The following is a 22,581-nucleotide window of genomic DNA, read 5'->3' as shown; positions in this document are numbered from 1 at the left end:
AGTCTGTGAAGGTCTATACAGTTGTGAGGTATGAGTCACATATTAAGGTCAGCAAACAGCTGTGGAATGCCTTAGACAATATCAGGGAAGTGCAGTACTGTCATAACAGGTGCAGCAGCTGATGGCCTGCAGCACACATAATCCTGGACTGGAGTACAGGTAGTTCTGGCCTGGAGTCACCTTGTAAGTACTGACAGTCACACTGGGCATGCTCCTACACTTAGCTAATTCTGTTGCCTCTACCGTCCAAAGCCCGCTATATGGAAATATGTCTGTACATACATACAGCTGCATATACATAACTGTCTGTCCCTATCCCTCTCATGCTTGATTAGTGTATCTATTTATATATATATATATATGATAAGATATATATATATATATATATATATATATATATATATATATATATAGTTATATAAAGGACAATGATACATAGACTCTCCACATACATAACATGCACACACATTTAAGGAGACATCCTGTTATACACATTTATATAGATATGGGTGGGGATGTAAGAATGTCCTTACATACCCTGGAATGCTGGGGTTATCTGCACTTACACATCACAACAGTTGTCCGATGGAACCAGACCAAGGTCACGACAGTACATAATCCACTCACCCACAGACCCCTGTGCCTTCAGACTGTCACCCTGTAGACAGACACAGGTACGCAGGTGGTGTAATGAACAATGGGTGCAATGCATGCCTTGGACAGGCCATATTGTCCCCAGCCACATGTCGGCCTATCAAACTGCCAACAGCCACATATGGCCAGACTGGTAAGTGTACACACATAGCAGGGATATTACCAGGTATTCCCCCAGGCTACTAGATACCATAACAGTATCAAGCAGTATCCCTCTGCAGGCCACACATGCTGTCTAACACAAGGCCACTTTGCATACTCCACAAGTACTGTGCCTGCATTAACTTAAACAACCAACATAACCTGTGACATGTGTGATAAGTACCATAGGCTGTAGTGTGTAATACCTAGATAGGTAGCAGTTATAATCTCACATCATCCAACTCGAAGTGTGTATCAATATTTCCCCTCACAACACTATGGACATACCCATATGGGCTATTTCCATGCAATGGTATGTATTTTATGGTCTGTGACTGGCTGCTGGCCTCTAACTTCCATCCTCTACAAGGCCTGCTGATGTCATCCACCTTAAGAGCACTGGCTGACACCTCTACAAGGCCTGCTGATGTCATCCACCTTAAGAGCACTGGCTGACAATCTAACATCAGATAAACTCTTTGGCGCAGTATGTAACAGTAGATAGGTAGGAGTTCTAATCTGACATCATCCAAGTTGTGTGCCTGTGTGTGTGTTCATTTGTGTGTGCATGCATGTGCGTGTGTGTGTGTGTGTGTGCATGTGCACATGTGTGCGTGCATGTGTGTGTGTGTGTGTGTGTGTGTGTGTGTGTGTGTGTGTGTGTGTGTGTGTGTGTGTGTGTGTATGTACATATATCCCCTTGTGGCACTACAGACATGCCCATCTGGCTTATCTCTGTGCAATGGTTATGCATTTAAAGTCCTGTGACTAGCTGCTTGCCTCATTATTGGCCTCCTTTACAAGGCCTGCTGATGTCATCCACCTTAACAGTGCTGACTAACACTCTGCTATCAGATAAACTCCATGGCACATGTGGTAGGTACTGCAAGCTAAGTGTATAACAGTCAGTAGGTAGGGGTTATAATCTCCCATCATCCAATGTGTGTATGTGCATATATCCCCTTGCAGCACTGCAGACATGCCCATCTGGCTTATCTCTGTGCAATGGGTATGCATTTTAAGGCCCTGTGACTAGCTACTGCCCTCAGCATTGGTCTCCTTTTACAAGGCCTGCTGATTTCATCCACCTTAAGAGTGCTGGCTGACACTCTGATATCAAGTAAACTCCATAGCACATGTGATAAGTACTGCAAGCTACAGTGTCTATTACTAGATAGGTAAGGATTCTAATCTCACAACATCCAACTTGTGTGTGTGTAAATATATTTCCTTGCAGCACTAGAGATATGCCCTATCTTTGTGCAATGGTTATGCATTTTATGGCCCTGTGACTAGCCTCTGGCCCTAAATTGCCCTCATCCACATAAGCATAATTGATGCCCACTTATCAAGGGAAGCTGACCTTGTCACAGGCTATGAAAGCATGATGACATTGGCTGTCCCCACTGTCCCTGACACAGTGTTCTACACATATACACCTAGGGAGCTATGCACGTATACTGGCGGATCTACTTTCATTCACTGAAAACACATTTCACTGAATTTCAATTCGCCCACACCAAATTGCTGAAAGCTCAAATCACTGAAAACTCATTTCACCAAATTACATTTCACTGAATGTACAGTACTGTAAGGCAAGTAAAATGTATATGCCCTTTTACCCACTGTAGTGCAATCCTGGAGTTAGTATATATAGGTAGGGGGTGTGGGTGGCACAGCCCCCCACCTAGTTTGCTTTTATATTTATGAATCTCATTTTATGGAAAGCTTTCAACAAAATCCACCCAGGCACATATTTTCAGGTCCCTGCATCAATGACACAGATATCGGGGATATGGCCCAGGTATCATCACATGCATAGGTTGCTGTGTGGGGGTGCCAGAAAAACAGGTGATAACATGTGTGTGTGTCAGGAAGGAATGCTGGTTAGATGGGCCATGGAGAGGTGCCATGTGTGTCTGTTGGTGACCTGCATGTGACAGTGGTGTCAGGGTGTGTGCATTTACACAGTTAAGTCCAGTGCTAGGCCTACACATGTGTATGATGGACTGTTGTAGACCATACACTGTAGAGTGGACAGTTCACTGTCTCTGGCCATGAACACAGGAACTGGCTCCACCCGGAGTAGCACCGGAACCACCATGCCCAAGGTCAGATGTGGTGCTAGTACCTGACGGTGACTGCTGTCTACTGAGCCCATGTCCCCCACTGGACTGCCCAGTACCACGTGCCTATGGCCTGCCACATCATGGTGTAGACAGCACACTCCCCTTTGTAGTGCTGGAGGTACTGCCACTACGTGAGTGTGATTGTGCATGGCCACATGGACTCTCAGGAGATGGTGTTGCTGACCTATGTCCATGCGTCCGGTGCCCAACTCCAACCAGATGTTTCAGCACAGACAATGTGCAGTCAAAGACAGACACTGTTTCTGTCCACCATCTGTCCAATACATCAGTGAACCAGGGTGTCAACAATGCGGTGGAGGCAGTCACAGATGTCAGACTGTGCTGCATCCATAACCCTAAGCATACATCTGGTGTTCTGTTCAGAACATGTCTTTGTGTCCATGACAGCCCAAAACATGTGGTGAGTGATGCATGATATGATACCTGTGACAGGTGATGGATGGGCAGCAGTCCTCCTTTGAGCACCTCTGTCAATCTGCTTTTGTGGGACCTCGCCAGCTCTCTAGAAATGGCCAGTGTCTACACTCACTGATGCCAAAGTTGTCACACTGTCTTGTGCAATGTCACCACCCTCTGACTGTCCAATATGTGTGACCTCTGGGGACAGGGTATGTATGGGCATACTGACTGTGTGCAGGGACAATGGGGGCAGAATAGGAATGTCAACCACTGGGACAGATTCAGACCCTGATAACCCCACCTGTCCCTCACCATGGAAACCATCATCATCAGAGTTCGATAAGACACTGACATCAGATTGTGAGAGGGACAGATGCCAACCCCCCAATTCACCTCTGAGAAGCAAGACAAAAGCAGTACATTACTACCTGCACTATTATGTATGGTAATCTACACAGATTCCTACAGATGAGGATCCACAACTGCATTAAAAGTGCTACATCTTCTCATCTCTGCTCCCATGCACAGCAGACAAATTCACAACATACACAGATAAGTCAGGCCCTTTATAACATGCACCTCAGCTACATCCAGTTAATGTTGCCAGTACAATACACCTGCGAGGTATGCAATATGACACTGTATATGATAGAACTACACATAACACCCAGTATACCTATCTTGAGACTGATATGCCAGTTGTAGTATAACTGCCTCAGGCATGTACCATCTCCCTATTGTGTTTGAACAGGCATCTTAGAGTAATCACCTCATGTATAGCAGGCTGCATACTTGCTCATAACTATAAATGCAAACATGTTAATGTTTGTACAAATACACACCTGTGATTACCCAGTCTATGCACTATAGTTAACTGTTCCAGAATGGAAAATACAAATAGTCTACTCTGGCTAAGCACAACAGTTGTATATAGGGTGAAATGGCAGCTCTTAAATTTCTTAGGGTATATATGATCCATAAAACAACAGTGTCACACTTACCAGGTACAGGACCATGGGCTTTGGCCACACCTGATGGACCTCTGAATAGTTGAGCGAGAGGTATTTTCAGCATCACCACATGCATAGCGCTACAAGTTAATATGTGCATATATCCACATGTACAGTAGCTACTGTGATAATGGCTATATTGCTGACATTGTATGTGTGCACAACTGTGCATCAAACCCAACCTCCCCAATGCAGAAAGACCTGACACCCATGTACTGTTATGTACTGCCTGCCACAATGACTGACACAGTATTACACTGGTGAACACAGTAAGCTTACCTGGATGCTCCTCTTCTGTGGATGCTGTGGTACCCACCTCCATGATGTATGGCAAGATGAATGCCTGGGAGCTGTTGGTTGATCCTAGGTTTGCCAGGAATTCCTCTTTGGCCGAGAGTGGTTGTTCCATTGCAGGCCCTCCACCAGTTGTAGCATGATCCCTGGCAACAGCAGCTGCCCTTTGACATGCAGCATTTACCAAATCTGTGGCCCGGTGTCGGACAATTAGCAGCCCACACAAGGTCTGACCACAATGCTGTTCACTGTTTATGCTTGTGCCAAGGCATGCTAAGCAAAATGTGATTGTGGTGCCTGAGGCCATCCAGTATTATGCCATTCACTGCAGTTGTGAATGGTGGATGTCTCCTGCGATACATGGTTCCTGAAAGATAACAAGAGGGGAACACATTACAGGACCAGATATGTGGATGTCCACTATGTACAGATGCTGAACACCCATAATGGCCTGCACTATCCACTGCTCCCTCACACGTCATGTCCCACAGTCTGGAAATACACTACATGTGTGGATATCACCAAGATAGTAGCAATACTGGGTTATGTCCCTGTGTGCAGAGACAGAATCTGCTGCATATCCCTACACCCATCACTCCAGTCTACTGTGGTGTGTCCCCTACGGGAAAATTCCCACTAATATGTCATATGGCCACTGTCAGACAAATAGCAGTGTGCTATTACAACAACTATATGGGGACAGTCCAGCAACACCAGTGTGCCACAATGACAGAAAGCAATGCAAACCTGCTGTAGTATATGTCCCCTCTAGGCATCATACCTCTCAACTATACAGATGTTTACAGAATGTCAAGATGTTTGCCTCATACATGTGGTCCTATTCACACAAACCTGTGGATGTCTGACAAATGATTGGCCAATCGTTAATGGTTGAAGTCAGAATATACAGTCAGATTCTGACTTTCACACATCATACCCCTCAGAAAACAGTTATTCTACAGTAATATGTGTTAGTTTACTCATGTTCTTACATTGTGCGGGCAATATATATACTCTGTCACTGAGTTTGGCCCTTTGGCCCACTGTTAATTAATGCTTTGTCCTGATTTCTTGCTGTAGGAAGTTGACAGGTATGTTAGGCATAGCTCTCAACCAAACTGGGACCCATGTGAATGACACAGGGACAGCCAGATTACAACAGGGACATTCAGGGACACTTTTACAATGTTAGAACTATGCATGTAACACATTAACAGAATTAGAGGTGGTGACATACAATACATCACTTGATGTTACAGGAGTGTACACCCTTAGTTATTGTCAGTATGCAGTATGTGTAATCCACTAGCTTTCCTACAACAGCCAACTGTTCTGGGAGGAAGTGATAGGGACAGAGCTGAGATGTGCTGGAAAGCAGGGACAGGTGTAAGTCATGTCTGTATGTGTAGGATAGCAGAGTATCAGTGACATCTCAATACCATAGATCTACAGCAACCATATTGCTATACTCCCTATTCCCCATACCTCCATCCTCCCATCGGCATCCTGTTATATGGAGACATCTATTACATACCTGGTGGAGTGCAGTATTCCTTTTTTGGATCTTTCCTCTGGAAAATCTTCGAACATACACTGCCTGCGAGACTGAAATCTCATACAGACCTGTTCCCCAGCACCAGTTGCTTGCCTTTTGAAGGTAATGCTCATTAGCAGGTAATTGCCTCTACACCAATCAGTGGCTCAGAATTGCGAACTATAGCCAAAACAGCTGAATTGCAGTATCAGTAGCCAATGACATGTCACCACAGTGCAATATATAAGGCTTTCATCTAGGCCTTGGCCCCTTTCTTACTGTTTGAGATGGTAGGTACAACTAATATCACTTGTAGAGATTTGTGAAGTATGTGTACAGTTTTGCCTCATATGTTTGGTCAGTGTCCCATAACACTGTGGTCATCTGGCAGTTCACTGGCAAACATTGTGGGAGGGAAGAGAGCCATGTGAGTGTCTTCATAACCATCAGAATATGCATGTTAATGCAGTAGTTGTTATTCTATTAACCTGCTATATTTGTAGGGGCAAACTGTTGAACATGTCCCTATCTCTGGGCCCCCCCCCCAGTAAGTATGGCTGTGTCCAGGTCTCTTGCTCTAGGGGGTTGGGAGGTATGATAGGTCTGTGGCAGCTACCTTTGCATACAGCTGTGTATGCTACAGGCTGCAGCCTACAACACATGGGGGGGTTTGTGAACACTTTGTTAGACAGCACGCTGTTTGTGTAACTGTGGCAGCTGTGTCAAGGCTGTCATTATGGTAGAGCCAGGGTAAGGGTATCCTATAGAGTCCAATCCGTGCATGTGCGTAAGGTACATCTGTTATGCAACAGTGTGAACAACAGAGTGGTAGGCAACATATAGTTAGGCGATATGGATATGTGCATTGTCTCTCTGCCTGCAGGACTTTATCTTGTAAAACTGGGTAGCAGTTAATTAAGTAGCAGTAAACTGCGAGGATTAAGACTGCAAAACACAGTCATCACTTGCTGTCTGTGCAATAGTGTAACTGAAGTGACACAACACTGGAATCGAACCCAGGACTGTGTGTGGCAAAATGCACAGTATGCAAGGCATTTAACAGACTGAGCTACAGAAACACTGTAAAAGAATGTGTATTTGCAAGATATAGTTGCACATATACAGGGTGTGAGAGACATTTCTTCACCCATGAGTATATACTTGGCTTTATATGGTTGTATTTCTGCACCAGGGTTCCAGTTGTACATGTACTTTACCATTGCTGCCTTAGCAGGTGTCTTTCCACAATTTGCTGATAAAAGGGCACATATACCTGCTATCATAGGCTTCACGTACATTAATTGGTATGTCTTTGACTGCCCACTGGTATATTATTGCATTAAAGTCCAAGGTACACTCCTATTTTTCCCATTCATTTTATATATCATTTACATGCTTAATGACCATAGGTAGCAGTCAGTATGTATTGCTGGAAACACCTAGGCAGCCTAAAACCTGTGTAGCATGGTGGGTTAATGCACTGTGCTATAGTTGAGAGGGTGTGGGTTCGAGACAGAGGTGTTTGCTCTCTATATCTAAATAACAATGGCATAGACACATATTGGCATTAAAGCTCATTTAAGCTGAACTAAGTGGCACACTACACCACTTTGTGCAAACCCACACTAAAAATATATAAAGAAAAAGGGGTGATAGAACAGTAGTGAAATGGGGGCAAGCAGGGGTAAAAAAGTGAACAGCAGGTAGGGATGTGCAGGAGGGGTGTAGGAAAGAACCATAGCTATCCATTTCTTGTACAGCAACAGCTGTGCATTTTGACAGATTTTGTAGATGAATTTGAACTCTCAAACCCCAGAGAGAGGGGTGAGGATAACATAAATGTGTTGTCAACCCAATTGGACCACATTAGTTGTGTCCAGTGGACATGTGTGTGGAATGGAGAGGTATGTATGGGGCATTTTTTTTTTTTTTTGTGGGACAGGTGCCCTTTTTTTTTATGGAGAGTGTGGAATGTTGGAGAAGGGACATAGGTACGTGTGGGGAGGTCAGTTGGGTAGGAGAGGATACAACAGCAGACAGACAAGACAGACAAGACATCAGACAGGGGTAGTGTCTGACACATGGGGGTAAACACCTTGAATGGGAAGGGTGTTGTGGAATCAAAGATTCCACTCCACTCCAGATTCCACTCCAGACGGCACCAGCGTGACTGAGGTCCCCACCCATGGGCAGTTGACACTGCTCCTTCACTGCCCCAAAGGTGGCTGTACTGGAGGCTGGGTGCCAGGGCCAGCCTGCCCCACCAGGTTGGCCAGTGTGCCCTCAATCTGGCACAGGCAATGTTCATAGCTCCAATGAATGATCCTGCACACCATGGCCAGTAGTTGCTGTTGGGTGACCACCGACCCTCCACCACTGCTCTCAGGGGGAGGCCAGGCCCTGTCCCCTGAGGTTGTTCCACCAGATGCCGCAGGTGGTGCAGGGGCAATGGAGGGGACACCACCAGCCTGGGTCCAAGACGTGCCAGGACCCGGTGCCACGGCCAGTTGAGGTAGGGTAGGTGGAGCACCAGTAACTGGCCTACCCTGACATGCTGTGGTGATGGAGGTATATCAATAAGTATAGGTTAGTTATGAATAAAGCATATTGTTAGTAATAACAGCATGCCAGAACAGTGAAAATAACTCAAGTACATAACAATGCATATGATGTGAAACACAACAGTAAATAACAGAACAGTCAGTATAATCACAGCATGCCAGTAACAGTTATGGCATAATGTCAACAAAATACTTAATATGCAACCATTATAATACATAGCAATAATAAACTCATGCCCCAAAATACAGTTTAATGTAACAACATATGTTAATAAAAAAATAAAAAACAGTATTCCTTTAAATGCCTGAATGTTTAAATGTTTTCTTAATTAAATAAGAAGTTAATTAATTTAAGACAATTGTCTATTGGCTGAGCCTCCCTATAAATCTGTAGCTATTTTACACATTAAATTGTCTGATGAAGCGTATGGTAGCAGCATGCAGCCGCTTACCTTTTGTCTGTTTTTATGAATAAAAAGTAAGATTCTATTAACGTGGAGAGTCGGAAGCTTCTTGTTTTATAACAACATATGTTAATAGTGAGCCATAACCAATGAATAACATTAATAAATAAATGATAAGGGGTGGAGAGAGACAGAAACAGAGGGCATTAGTACTATTATTGGCTATATACCTGACAACAGTACTACTATCTACTCTACAGGTCTGTCTTTCCTTTATATGTACAAGTCTTCTATAACTGCTGTAGCATGTACATACCTCTCAAGCTAGCCACATGGGACAGTATGGGCCAAACAGTAACAACTGCAGGTACACAACTACACAGAATATGTGCACATCAGATGGACCTATATAACTACCAAGGTGTACTGTGGACTGATGTATTGATACTCTGCTATTTAGGTAATCATGTCGATGATAAACCTATGACAGAGGGATTATACACTACTACGAACATTACGTGACAGCGTGACACTTCAGAGGCATGTATGTGTACAGTACAGAAACTAAACAACTATCATTGCTTAGTAGGCATGGGGGTAGAACCCAATAGCAGTGACTGCAGAGGACATTTGCATGGCATGTATGAATTCACTGCAGCAACATTCTTACTGACACCCCGCACATAGAGCCATACTAAGAATGAACATGTTACTTATTTCACTTTATTTTATTTTAATACTATTTTATTTCCTTTATTTTATGCTGTATTTTCACATTCTTGTTAATGATTCAAACAGTCTGTGATATCTAAACACACAATTATTTACTGATAATATGGGCTACCTCACCCATTTACCTGCAGTTCCTGTGGGAAGAGAAGTTGTGAGCATTATGTAATGAAACCCAGCATTGGATTCGAACCCTGGTCTGTGTGTACCAAAATGCACTTTATACAGTGCTTTTAACAAACTGAGCTGTTGAGTTACTGCTGATTACTCATTGACTGCTATTTGCCTAGAGCTTACCAGGAAACAAAATATGACCAGGCAGTACTGCTACAGTTTTATATTAGCCTGCAGTGATAGTAGAACACACATGCATGAAGTACAAGCATGACAGAGATAGTAGATAACCTATACATTACCATATAGACTGCAGGTGTACACAATATATTGTTAGTGGGTTTAAATATCTGTGGAGTCTTTATTAGATCATGGTGTGGGCTACCTCACCCATATACCTTGCTTACCTGCTGTTTGTGGATGACAGAGCATTATGTGAACAATACTGGCCTAGAAACAGCCTTGACCAGTACTATATGTGTTAAACAATTCATTTGGCAGCCATTATATTTGCAGTCTACAGCTATTGCACTGTTCTACTTGACTACAACACCTTAACTCACAGCCTGAATACATATAGCTCAACTGCAATGGTTAAAACAAGACTTTTACTGATGTACACAATTTATCTTGGTGTTATTGGTATTGGTTGATGTGTTCTTGAGGAATAATTATCATAATTAATTTCTTGCAAAACAGTTCTACTTCCACATATATTGCATAACAGACTTTATTGGACATACCTTCATGCAGTTCCTGGAATAATTTTGAGTTTTTATTGCACAACAGTTGTGATTAAGCAGGTGTTGCAATACAATTCTAATTCCACACTTATTGCACTAGAAACTTTATTGTAAATACTTTCTTACAGTTAATGCTTTACTCTTCCCTGCTTATTACACTATAGTTATTGCAGTACAGCTTTAAGTCCACATTCATTGCAATACACTTTTACTGTATATACCTAATTGCAGTTAATGCTTTACTCTTTCTTGCTTATTTGACTATAGTTAGCATAATACATCTGTACTCACCACACTCATGGCGCAACCTGGCCAAGTACCCGGCATGTGCCTCGAGCAGCTGTTGAGAGAGAAGAACACCATTATGCATACCAATTTAGCAAGCATTCAGATTAGATATTGGTAGTACAGAGGTAAACGTACTTACATACATGTGGGACATCCCCTACCCAATATTCTTGGACCCAGGTTTCTAAGAGATCCCCCTTATATCCCTTCAGGTCATTGTAGTGGTGATGACACTGCTCACCTGTGCAGGGGATACCAGTTGCACTGGTAAGGTCCCTTGCCAGCCAGTCTTAGGCCTTCACCTTGAACTCTGAGCCCTGGTACCCTCCCTGCAGAAGCCGGCCTTCATGTTTTTTTTTACAAGGAGTCCGACCATGACCATGGACTCCAGGATGCACTCGAAAGTATGAAACTTCACCAATGCCTGCCATAGTATCCTTCAGAGACAGAACTCCAATGGATTATGCTATATTCCCACCTATTGGGCTTAATATAGCTTGTTTTCCCACCCTTACATGCCATTGGGCAACATATAAAAATGTGGTGCATCACTTAGCAGCACACAAATGAGTGCAGCTGAGCTGACCAGTGCAAAAACCTGAAGACCCGTATGCTTAGCAGAACTTAGCAGAGCGCAGCAGGCCAGAATTTAAAAATTGGCATAATTTGTATTTCAAAAATAAATGCTTATTTCCCTTCCATATATTCAAACTTTGCATCTACTGCTCATGAGGCCATAACTCTACCCCTTTAGCTACATAGATATGTGAACATCTGCTATACCGTCATATATACCTCTGAGCTACCTATAAGCACTGCTGAACACCACCCATGCTGTGTAAACCTGATCAGCTATGCTTAAACATGATGTTTAAGTAAATAATTAAATGCATCTGTTTTCTATTTTTAGATGTCTGACAGGTGTCTCAGTCATGCTTAGCATTGCTGCACTCCTCTCTGTGCTGTGCAAACATGTTTTTTAAATTAAAAAAAAAAAAACTTGATATACTGCAATTGGACAGTGCAGGGAGTGTCTTACCCATCTGCAAGCACAGTTGACACTACACTCCCTACATTGATCCAATAACCATGTTCCACGACTCTCCCTTGGCAATGCACCAAGATTAATATGCATGGCGTGCTGCCAAGGGGGAACTGTGTACACAGACATGGTACCATTCCGTGTGGGCTCTACACTATGCCTACACAGATTTTATTAAATCCTGGGGTCTGAAAGAAACAAGTGTTAACAATATGTAAACAATACTGCAGAATCCTCGGAGGCTTGAGAAAAAGAATAGCCCAACCTAATAAGCTGAGATAACCATTTATGAACTTGATGGCCTGTGGAAAAAACTGTTCTTATATCTGCTTGTTTTGGTGTGCATTAATCTATAACGCCTGACCGATGGTAATAATTCAAAAAGATGGTGGCCTGAATGTGAAGGGTCTGTGATGATCTTTCCTACCCTTTTCATGACTCTGGAATAGTACAGGTCCTGTAAGGAGGGCAGACTAGCACCAATGATATTTTTGGCAGACCTGACTATTCGATGTAACCTATTTTTGTCATGATTAGACAGAGATCCAAACCACACTGTTATGGATGAGCTGAGAACAGACTAAATGACTGCTGTATAGAACTGAATCAACAGTTCCTGTAGGAGGTTAAACTTTCTCAGCTGTCGCAGAAAGTACATTCGCTGTTGTGCCTTTTTTATGATGGACCCTACATTGGTCTCCCACTTCAAGTCCCGGGAGATTATATATCCCAAAAACTTGAAGGATTCCACAATTGACTCAGCAATATTAAATATAAAGAGGCGGGATAATATTGTAGTACCACTCCTAAAGTCTACTGTCATCTCCACAGTTTTAAGAGTGTTCAGTTCCAGATTATTCTGACTACATCAAAGGGTCAGCTGCTCAACCTTCCATCTGTACGCAGACTCATCACCATTCCTGAAGAGCCTGGTGATAGTTGTATCATCTGCATATTTAAGAAGTTTGACAAAGGGGCCCTTAGAGGTGCATTCATTAGTATAGAAGGAGAATAGCAGTGGGGAGAGCACACATCCCTGGGGGCACCTGTATTGATCATGTGATAACTAGATGTAAATTTCTCCAGTTTCACCTGCTGTTTCCTATTGGTTAGAAAATTGGTGATCCACTGACAGGTGGGAGCAGGAATGGAAAGCTGTGAAGAGGTTGTGGAATTATTGTATTAAATGCAGTGCTGAAATCCACAAACAGAATCCTTGCAGGTCCATATTACCTGCATCATCCACCAACCGGTTCTCTTGATAAGCAAACTGAAGGAGGTCCAATGAGGGAGCTGTAATATCCTTCAAGTGAGTTAACACCAGGCCCTCAAAAGTCTTCATGACCACTGATGTCAAAGCAACAGGCCTGTAGTCATTCAGTCCTGTTATAGTGGATATTTTAGGCACTGGAATGATTGTGACTTGTTTAAAACATAAGGGAACTTCATACAGCTCTAATGATTTATTAAAAATCTGAGTAAGAACAGGTTCATGCACATGATTCTTGGTACGCAAGAATTCCCATTCCAAGTTCAAGGATGACAAGTATGATGCTTTGAATTGTAAAAACATTAAATGCAGTTGTGGGGAAATATATAATAAGATTAAAACTGCTGAATCTTGTAAAAGTCCCTTTTTACTGAGATACAGCAATTTCAGAAAACAGTTTATACATAAGTAGTCTGGGGGGTGCAGGAGGGGCTTGCTACCAGCAAAAACTGTTTCTAGTGTACAGGAGTGACTTCTAGTTTCTAGACTCAGTTTATAATGACTTGAATGTATAACAGGGGACTGGCACACAGTGTAACGCTAATGTACAAGAGGTGTTCAGAGACAATGCATAAACATATTTTGTTTTGCAGAGGATATACATGATGACAAGGGTGAAGGATATGTCTAAGGGTTGGGCCATTATATACAAACAGATGCATGATGGACCCAGAAATGTAAACTTAAATGGAGGGCTTTTTTGGTCCGGTACAGCATACCATCACCTCTGCCGCCCTGTTTCTTTATAAAAAAAAAATTATTATTTTAAGGGCGTTCTTTAAGAATGCCCTTTGCGTTGGGTTGCAGAAGACTTTCTGTGCCTGTGCAATGTGCGACTGATCGTTTACATCTTCCTGGTCTGCATGCATGGAATTTGTATCCCTGAAGATGTTTGGACTGACTGCGACCGGATAAGTGAGTGGTAGGTGTGCATGTGTATTTAAGTTTTTAAGAGGAGTGTGTGTGCGTGTGTAAGAAATAGGTAGGCGTGTGTGTGTGTGTGTGTGTGTTTGTGTGTGTGTATAAGAAGTATGGTCCTTTGCATGATTCCACACTGAATACTGGTATAGCGGATTAGTTTAAAATTGCTTGGGTGTGACATGACCTCACCTTTTTTGTGTATTATTGCCAACTCAACCTAAATGTATTCATATTGTAATATTCTGTTTAAAATAACTGATAATGCGTATGCCAGATTTATCATTAGATGTGTATAGGAAACTACCAGATACATTGATGGAATTCATTGAGATATGTTTTTAATTTGATTTGTAGCAGCATTTTTCCAATTATAGTTATGTAAAAGATCTCTATTTACCTTTATATTTATAGTACTCTGACTACTGTAAATTCTACAGAACACATTTTTGCAAGTACCTTTGCTATGTCCTGTGACTGGAAGATCACTTTTTTGTTAATTAATAACATGTTACAGTCACAATATTTCTTTTTCTTTTCCAATGAAATTAAAAATACACTATCAATGATGACTGGAAGGTTTGAGAAGCAACAACCTTTGTACTTCATTTAATCTAGTCATGTTTTGATGACCGAGTCATTTTTGAAAGCTAAGAAGCCCCTCTGTTTTCTGCTGTATAGCATATGGCTTTTATGAAGCACCAGTGTTTTAACTGAGTTTTTTCTGTATAAAAGCATCCTTCATGTACAGGTATATGCTTATAAAGGCAGAAGTAAATGATAACACAGAAGTCACAGAGAGTATTCTGAACAGATAGATACAGGTTGGACGTAGTTCTAGTGGCATCAACATCCACACAAGAAAGGCAAAAGCTGTGCAAATAAATTTTGCTATAAAGTTTTAAACTGAATTTTATTTAAGTTGAATAATATCAGTTAAATTGAACAATGTTAATAGTTTTATTGTATAACTCATTTAATAAAGTATGCTGTGGCATAAACAAAAATTATACATCAGACAGAATATTTTTGCTATCTTTTCCCTCAGCAGAGGATCAGCTCAATTTGGGATTGTGCTTTTTTTCTTTTTTGAAGCGGCAATTAAGTGACTCAGTCAAACAAGATTGGGCAAGCTGTTGTATTTTTTTAACAATGCAGAAAAACTGGAACAACCAAAGATGCATGATTAATGCATAGTTAGTGATCTGCACTAATTATTTGTTTGGGCCTGGATATTTTCCAAGGTCTCAGATAGTGGGCAGGATTCACGAAGCCTCCGTGTAAGAGATACATGGCTTACACGGAGGCTGCAGTTAAACGGTGTGACGTCAGCATGTCATGCATATGCATGAGGGCATGCTGAATCACACCGAAGGCTAACACGGTCCGTGGAAGACAGTAGGGGGCATGTCCGTAGGCCAAGCCCTGCAAGCGGACATGCGCCCAGAAGAGTAAAATTGCCCAAAGTAAACACCCACGACAGAGGCCATGGAAATGTGAATAAACACAACACAACACATGCCCCCACAGACTATGAACATAAAATATATAAATGAACATCTTATATATATTTTTTTAAATCGTAAAGATGTTTGCCCGTGAGTGCGCTTTGCTGGCGTGCCGTAGCTTAGCCACAGTTAGCAGTCAATATGCAAAGTAAGCCAAAAAGCAATAACGTAGCGGTAGAGATGTCGGCTGAAGAGCAGGCATTCATGGTTCGAGCCCCCACAACACCAATTTTTATTTTTAGTAAAATAAGCACGAAACAAGTCCCTGACAAACATGTACACATATAAAATCATAGCTCATGTAAAATGTAATGAAATAGTCCATTTATTTTGAAGAAATGTGAGATAACAAAATAATAAAAAATGCCAGATGTGCCTATAGCTGAGCTACAGTTTAACAAGGTGAGTGCATCTGCCCGTAGGTGAGCAGTGGTTTAACAGGTGCAAAATGAGTGCCCAAAGGTGAGCAGTGGTTCAACAGGTGCAAAATGAGTGCCCGTAGGTGAGCAGTGGTTTAACATGCTGAAACTGTGTGCCCCTAGCTGAGCTGAGCGTAATATGCGTGCTGATAGCCAAATGAGGTGTAAACCAGCGTACCCCGTTTGCGCGGAGCAGCGCACCGCGCCAACAAGCTAACCGACGGGCAACGTTGAGCAAGCCGTATCAAAACTGCCTTTACACAGACACACCCCTCAGCCTGTCTAGACAGTCATAAAAAATAAAAAGCAGTGGCCAGGTTCGAACCCAGGATACTATGCACCATAGTAAAGGTACTGAACCACTAAGCCATGATAGCAGTACCTACAAATGCAGTAATAGCAAATATATAGGAATGAATACAAAGTGGAGCATGAAAAATCAGGTTTTGTGAAGTTGATACAATTCCAAAATGGCCAATCACAGATATGTGCGGGAAAAACAGCATATATAAGCCCCATAGGTGGGAATACACAGCATAAACGATTGTAGAACTGACTTGCAGCCAGAATGACAGGAGTAGGTGAGGGTAGTTGCTTTCGAGCACAGAGGTGGGGCGTTGAGAAGTCCAGATACATGGTCTGGCTCCTAGTCCACAATCATGAGGCCCAACTCATGCAGGGCCAGGTCCTGTGGGGAACATATAGGGCTGAGGCGTGGGACCGGTTGGCTCATGATCTCACCAGTGCCACAGGGATTCCAAGGACTGGTGAGCAGGTTCGTCACCACCATGCGGACCTGAAGAGACGCAAGCAGGACCAATTGAACCTTTGGATCCAGGAGGCCCGGCAAATGCCCAACGCCCCACTACTGAGTAAGTTACATGTAATTATGTATGTAAGAAATTAAACTAGCTGATATTATGGAGATGTGTATTCCAATATTACTTCATTTATATTACAGCTGCAGGTGTCCGTTCTGTGAACCGCAGAGCCTATGGCGATAGGCTGGTGCGGTTGTGCCACCAGGCAGGTCAGTAATCCTCTCCCATTAACTGTAAAGAAATATAAAATTATGACAGTTAGCAAAAGAGTGCAGTGTAGTCACTAAGTAATAGAATGTGCAAGTAACAAGTGTAAGAGTGTTTGCAAGTATTGCTTGATTACAAAAGTATGTTGCAGTCTGTAATCCAAACAGAAAAAGTAAAATGTCTGAAATAAAGTCTGAAATAAAGATGCCCCACCTGTAATATAATAGTACACAACCTGCAGCAGGCTGAAAAGTACAGCTGCAGAAGATGAGCAAATCACATGTGTGAAATATACCCCTGTTGAAATACTGAAACATGACAGAAGTGAGACTGCTGGAAAGGATTGTAATAACTACAGATAAAACATGTCAATAAAGCCTAGAAGTAAGTACCATCCTGAATAGTAAAATGAAAACAACTGAGAGAGTGTGAGAAAGTGTTATGAATCCACCAATAAAGTAGTAATAACCCCTGAATAAAGTATACTGCAGTCAGTACAGAATGAAATGCATGTGAGAAGCAAAACCAAACAGTGAAATCTGTTCAAAGAGTTGCTGCAGCTGGAATGTGTATCCCAAAATCTGGATATGTTGCTCTCAGTCTGCAATATGCAGATAGTATGATTGTCTGACATACCAAACATCCACAGTTGTCTATAGATATATAAAGCAAATGTAGCAGGATGATGTAGCTGAACAAAGCCAGATATGAATGTGTATGAAGAACAATAAAATGTATATTGATGTAGCAGTAACAGTCCTATCACCAAATTGAAGTAGTTATCATATAGGAAACTGTAGTTAGAACAGTAGTGTGTATATATGTGCAGCTATTAGAAATGTACAGCATATGTATTGGTATTCGAAGGTGTTAATATTATTGTCTTCACCCCACCCTATAACCACATATAACCCATTCCACGTGAAAATGACATGTGCAATCACAATTAACACCCCTGGACATTTGTCCTGTTGGGTCATAAATATTTGCATGTCCGTTGATGCATCTGCCCTGTTCATACATCCAAACCTGATGGCCTGTTGCCATCAATCAACCCTGCATGTTGTTGGACTGTGTATTGCTGTTCAAATTATGCATGTGTTATGCTCTGTTCAATGGTGTGAATATCTGGGTGTTTGGTTAATGGGAATACTAATGCATGCTGTTACAACTAATTGTGAATGGTATTATATGTTACTAACCCAAACTGTCATGACATAATGCAAAACATAAGATGACAGGGAAGGCGGGTTCCAGCGGACCCACCTCTCCCACCTCAGCTGGCGAGTGCACCTGGCACTAGTGCCCAGTCTGGACCCTCCTCCGGTGGCCCTGTGCCACCTGCGGGTGGAAGTGCTGCAGGGGATGGGGTTCGTCCCCCCTCTGCAAGTGTGGCCGGAGGAGAACCACCACTCACCCTCCATAGTGTCCGGACTGTGGTGCGTAGGGAGATCCGGGACTCTGTTCTTGGGCCCCTACGCCAGCTTGAGGCACAGGTGGCACAACTTACGGGCATTCCTGTTGCCCGGCCTACACAGCCCCCAGCACAGCCCCATCCTGGGCAGTGAAGGAACAGTGGCAACTGCCCATGGGTGGGGATATCAGTTCCACTGTTGCCATCTGTGGGCTCATGGGCTCTGGATATCCAAACCTCCGTCCCCATCAATTGTGTAACCCCCCCCCCACATGTGTCATACACCGCCCCTGTATGCATCTTGTTTGTCTTGTCTGTTGACCTTCCCAACCTACCTCCCCAGCTATACCAACTTCCTTCACCTGACATACCACTATCACCTGAAAAAAAAAAAAAAAAAAAAAGGGCACTCTGTATCCACAAAAAAATTACTCCCCATACATAGCTGCCCATTCTGCACACATGTCTGCTGGACATGGAAACTATCAATTACAATTGGCTGTACAAGTATTATTGTTGTCCTGACACCTCTCTCAGGGGTGGAAGGTTTCAAATGTCACACCAAATTAGATACATCTGCACAGCTGTTGCTGATGAAGAAATGGGCAGCTATGGGCCTTACCTACATCCCTCCTGCAAATCCCAAGCTTGTTTCCCTACTGTCTTACCCTCTTTGTGACTCCTTTTTCACCACTTTTCTGTCTCCCCATTTTCATTTCTTTCAAAGAAAATAGCGCGGGTGTGCGCCAGAGTAAGCACTATTAAGCGGTTGTAAGCGGGTGTGCGCGTGTGTGGGCGGAGCTAAATGCCAGTGCGCATGTGTGAGCTCTGCACAAACCAGCGCTAACCCGGTTACAACTGCTTAAAAGTGCCTTAGTCACTCTGATTGACAGGTCCTGTAGTCAGTTCAAAAGCAAAATAAAATCCCACTGTCAGTCCTGAACCCAGGACCTTGGAAACAGTAGTTTTCATGACCTACCACTAAGCCATGACTCTTATATAAGAACATTGTGCTAAAATAAATATATCATGTAATAGTAGGAATGAATGTAAAGGGACTATAGGATGTGTAGTACACAAAGCATGTCATTTAGAATTACTGTCAAAACTAGTGGATTTCCATAATAGTAGTGTGTGAACAGAAACAGCCATGCTAGTTGTTAGCTAGTAGGTAATAATGTCAGTTAATGTACATATATAAATGTATGTATATTTACATATATATATATATATATATATATATATATATATATATATATATATATATAGTTGTAGGTATCATTGTGCATACACACTTACTACAGGGAACAGGAGAGAGGAATGGAGAAATGTGAATCTACAACACAGCCTGAATCATGAGAGAGATACTAACCTTTACACTCACAGAACAGTGTCCACAGCATACCAGCATGGTCCCTGCCCTTACAATCTGAAAGGGCAATGCCTATCTCACATACCCTTTTATAGCACTGTCCTGAAATCACAGTGAGAACTGCAATCAGTACACAACTGGCTGCATGCAATTAGCAAATGCTGGCTTACAATTGGTGCAGAGGCCATCACATGGACCTATGCAGATACCTACAAAAGCATCCTGTACTAACACTCCACACATGCAATACATTCATTGCACTGTCTGGAAGCAGACAGAGGGAGAAAAGACAGACAGAGACAGAGACAGAGAGAGAAAAAAAAAAAACACACGCTACACACTGAGTCTAAGCTGTCAGCAGTGACAGTAGCAAGCCGTGCCAGCAGCAGCAGGAAGCAGAAGTAGTGGTAACACAACCAGCTGCGACAAACACAGGTAATGTAAAGTAGCAGGTTAATAGTCTGCATACTGTGAACCCTCCAAATGTGTCATAGGTCTGTATCTATAGGTATGTCCATGTGATATGTTGTGTGTACGTAGTTCCACCAAAAGGGGATGACTATACATTACATGTCAGTCAGTGTTAGACCATGATCCTGGCAGCAGTTGTCTGTGCATTGCCCTCATCAATGGCTGTAGTGACTGTTTTGAAAGGTCAACCAGGTTCAAAAGGCAGGATCAGCCCATCACAAAGGCAAACTGGCCGGGAACAAGTGTCTGCAGGTACCCAATATCGCTGTATATGCGTCCCATACTGAATAATTCCATAGCTTAGCAGACCAGGACGGTTATGCTTATGATGCGGTAGTTCCCAGGGTCAGTAGAGGTGCCTCCTTAGTGGTGTGGGACCACTGTTGCTGTATGCCAGTGTTCAGGTACATATCCTGTAGTACGGCCAAGGTTAAATATCAGTCTTATATGCGGTTGTATGTCCTCTTGGAGTGCACGTAGCACACATCCAGGGATACCATCAGGTCACAGTGATGCTGTGTGTTCTGCTTTGCTGAGGGCGGCCCTCACCTGGACATGTGAGATGATAGGGAGGTTACATTCAGCTGTGATAAGTATTTCTACTTGTGGGGAGAAGGAGGAATACGTGCACCGAACCTGTCTGCAAGAATGTTGCCAATATCTGTGTGTTCGGTGAATGTTAAGTATGTGTGTATTAACTCAGAGCATATCTGAGGCATTTGGTCCATATGTGTAACATAACTGAAGAAGGCCTTGTGGTTATCTATAGTGTTTGTGGCCATTTCACTCCCAGAGTTGGCCGTGGCCATTGTTATGAGGGACCGTAGCCTATTACCAGTGCTGACCACAGATGCCTTCCCTTAATGTGAATCTGCTCTGTCCTGCAGTAGCCTCCTGTTATTGTTATACAATCTGCCTCTGGCTGGGGTCCACCGGAAAGGATGCCTAACCTTTGTGCATAGGGTCTGGGTTAGAAATGTGTGTGCAGGTTCCATGCAATCTGTGGGATGTCCATGGTAAGCATTCGCAAAGGGGTCAGCAGTGTGGGTTGTGGCTTCCACTGGCCCAGTAGGCTGCATGGATACCATCTCAGTCCTAACAAGTGAATAACTGTCTAATCACATACATATCAAAGTAGTCTACTGTGCTGGTGGTGGTGGTGGGATATGTATATCCAGGCCGAGTAACTTGTGTCCAGATCACACTAGTGGATGGCGTTCCACATACAGTACCTTGGTATGAACCCCCAGAGTGAGGTTGTGCATTGGACCTGTCACAGTGTGCTGACCGATGGGGCATGCTACTATGTTGTATGGAATGTGGCAGGTATTGTTGCACAGGTGTTGGCTGAGCACTGATATCTGGCCATGTACTTGTGTATCCACCACAAGACACACACATGCAACATATGGGAGTAGTAGTATATCACTACACTTGAGTATCATGTATAGTATGTGTGCCATATATTGCTGACATAGTCTGCTGATATCCTGTTTGTGTTCTCTTCCACGGAGATGGCGTCAGCATAATCCCGCCTACTCTGCAGCGGAAGATGAGGAGATACACCAGAGCCTGGTGCAGGATTATGACATACTGTTTTCCCGCACCAGCCAGAATCAGCAGGAGAGGGCTGCACTGTGACAAGACGTTGTCCGTAGGGTAAATGACATTGGCACGCATAATAGGACATATGAGCAGGTACGACATCACTGCAGTGATTTAATCAGAAATGTCCGTCAGCGTGCGTCAGATATCCACAGGCAACAGGTTGCCACAGGAGGTGGGGTGGCCACACATCCCCCCCTCACCAGACTGGAGAGGCTACTCCTAAGTGTTGTGGCTCCAGCCCCAGAACAGCAACAGCAATACACCTGCATCATGATGGAGGCTGGATCCACACAGCAGCACGACATGGAGTGTGCAGGTAATATGCCATATGTACACTTGACTGTTCTGTACACTGTTAGTTTATGCATGTGTAAGGTGTGTCCATGGTCTGTAGCTGTCAACATAGTATGTAATTGTGCATGTGTGATATTGGCAATATCAGCAACTGACGTGTGAAAGGCAACTGGTGTACTACTGCACTGTATCATATGCAGTATCAATGGCACAGTT

This window comes from Protopterus annectens, chromosome 2.part0 (assembly GCF_019279795.1).
Source record: "Protopterus annectens isolate FY-2018-M chromosome 2.part0, PAN1.0, whole genome shotgun sequence".
Taxonomy (NCBI): Eukaryota; Metazoa; Chordata; order Ceratodontiformes; family Protopteridae; genus Protopterus; species Protopterus annectens.
This window is presented reverse-complemented; position numbering follows the sequence as displayed.